General features: G+C 41.1%; 1 protein-coding gene across 1 annotated transcript in view; it reads right to left on the reverse strand.

The window, feature by feature from the left end:
- Window positions 1–379, reverse strand: part of LOC124149806 (DNA damage-regulated autophagy modulator protein 1-like) — a 15,945-nt gene extending 15,566 nt beyond the window's left edge. The window contains exon 1 of the mRNA XM_046521595.2: window positions 204–379. The gene's annotated coding sequence lies outside the window, so the exon portion shown is untranslated. The remainder of the gene's footprint in view (window positions 1–203) is intronic.
- Window positions 380–2,508: the final 2,129 nt, after the last annotated feature.

Raw genomic sequence — 2,508 nt, forward strand, 5'->3', positions numbered from 1 at the left:
TTGCGTTGACAGAGAAGGACATAGGTTATAGGTCAACATTAACCATATGGAAACTGCTTTGTGATAATTCCTTGCATATTCAGCCTGATACTTTGTGACCGTGGACCTCGGCATTTTACCCGGAAGAAAGAAAACAAGTCAGTGTCGAAGATAAGAGACGACCGATACAAAATAATTACAGGTAAAAATGTAAATTGGTTTACCTCACCGGACTTCGATTCACCTGCAGAGCACAATGTCCAATTTGAGCTTGCTTATTCCGTGTGTTTACGCCTACACCCGTGTTCTAGTTGCACGAACAATGTGACTATGACGTTTCAAATCAGATCAAATATATCAGCATTCATTTCTCACCTGGCAACCCCTGTGACCGCACTGCTCGCTTTATCTCAAGATAAACATTGCAACATGCCGGTCACGTACGTCGAGTTATCTCCCCTTATCAGCCCCACCTCGAGATCGGATGTCTGTCCGCCGATGTGATTAATACACACATACACACATTGGACTATGTTTATTCATTATTGTCACAGCTTTATCGTTAACTCAGCAAAACCTGAAGGAAGGGTGTGCCACGCTGCTGCTGATACTAAATTATAACATACTAAGTGGTTCATTGTCTGGAGCATCAAGCCCTCGTTACGCTGATTAAAACATATCCATATTTGGGGGCAAGAAATTGATCCATTTTATTCAGCTCATTGAAACTCTATATCAACCAAGACGGTATATTTGTGTCAAGAAAAGATAATCCTCGGCTACAATCCGATATTCTAGTCAGTCAAAACTGGTATTCTGGATACACTCCGTAACGCGAGACCCGTGAAGATTCCGGGATAGAATAGGTCTTCAGCAACCGATACTTGCTGTAAAAGGCGACTATGTTTGTCGTAAAAGGCGACTAACGGGATCGGGTGGTCAGGCTCGCTGACTTGGTTGATGCATGTCATCGATCTCAATTGCGTGGATCGATGCTCATGCTGTCAATCACTGGATTGTCTGGTCCAGACTCGATTATTTACAGACCGCCGTCATATAGCTGGAATATTGCTGAGTGCGGCGTAAAACAACCAACCAACCAACCAACCGTAACGTGAAGGTTCCTCGCGCATGTACAGTTTGGTGACATATGGTTTCTCCGAACGGCCAATCCTTACGCCGGAGACATGGTCTGTTTCCTCAGATAGGACAGTTTCTCAAGTATACTGAGGGGCAGAAGAAAGTATGCCGAGTTTGTTTTTTATGTATTTGAAAATTGAAAGAACTAGTACTGTTGTTGAATTTGATTATGTCCATCAATCGTTCCTCCAACCGTTTGTATTAAATAATGTGTAGCTGGGTAATTTTGCCTGAAAATAATTTGATTAAATGACGACTGAGGTAAAGGGGGCGGTCGGGTAGCCTGTAGCTAGTGGTTAAAGCTTTCGCTCGTCACGCACGTCATGCTGGGATATTGCAAAATGCGGCGTAAAACCAAACTCACTCACTTAGGTAAGAAATAGATTTCCAACAACATGACCCTCTACCGTATTAGAAATGTTGCAAATTTATACCGATAAATCAAATTTATTAATTTTCAATCATAAGATTCTAAGATACCCCAAAGCAGTTGGATATTATTCAAACTAATTTATCTCAATTTTTTAAACTGTATTTTTAAAACTAACATGTAGAAGTAGGCCCCGTGAAGATGCGAAGTAGAATAGGTCTTCAGCAACCCATGTTTGCCGTAAGAGGCGACTATGCTTGTCGTAAGAGATCGGCGACTAATGGGATCGGGTGGTCAGGCTCGCTGACTTGATTGATGCATGTCATCGATCCCAATTGCGTGGTTCGATGCTCATGTTGTAAATCACTGGATTGTCTGGTCCATACTCGATTACTCATCAAACATATGATAAAATCAAAGGAGAGGTATAATTTCTTTTGCTCCTCAGTTTAATGACAAATGAATTTTTACAGTTGACGTGAGTGCAGATGAAGTGTAATCAAGAGATGTACCATGGCGGGTATTCATGTCTAGGGAGAGAGTGAGTGATTGAGGGATTGTGTGCATACTTGACACAAACGGAGAAAATATTACAATCGGTCTGAATAACCATGTGTTATTTTTCATTTAAAAACCTAGAGTTATATATTTTTAGGATGACACTGGAGACGCCTGATATTATCTGAGTCGTCAGAGGATGGGCTTGTCAGGTTACGACAGATGTTAGCTGTCACTCAATCAATTCTTTGTTCACCATGAAGGCCATCGGCCTATGTGCAAATAACAATTTACAAGTATGGTAGCGGCAATATACAAATACTTTCTCCTTTCATACGCGAGATAAACAGGCATATTTGTTTGATAATACTGTTGTGCTCACAAAACGGGGTCTTTCACAGAATTCATAGCTTGACGAATGACATTTCCACAGCTCAGAAATACGCTTTAATGATCTGAGGAGTTTGGAGTATTTTACAGGTGCTTTAATGCTGTCTATGGGGGTGTAACATTTATCTTGG

This window comes from Haliotis rufescens, unplaced genomic scaffold (genome assembly GCF_023055435.1).
Source record: "Haliotis rufescens isolate VD_foot unplaced genomic scaffold, xgHalRufe1.0.p SCAF_6, whole genome shotgun sequence".
Taxonomy (NCBI): domain Eukaryota; kingdom Metazoa; phylum Mollusca; class Gastropoda; order Lepetellida; family Haliotidae; genus Haliotis; species Haliotis rufescens.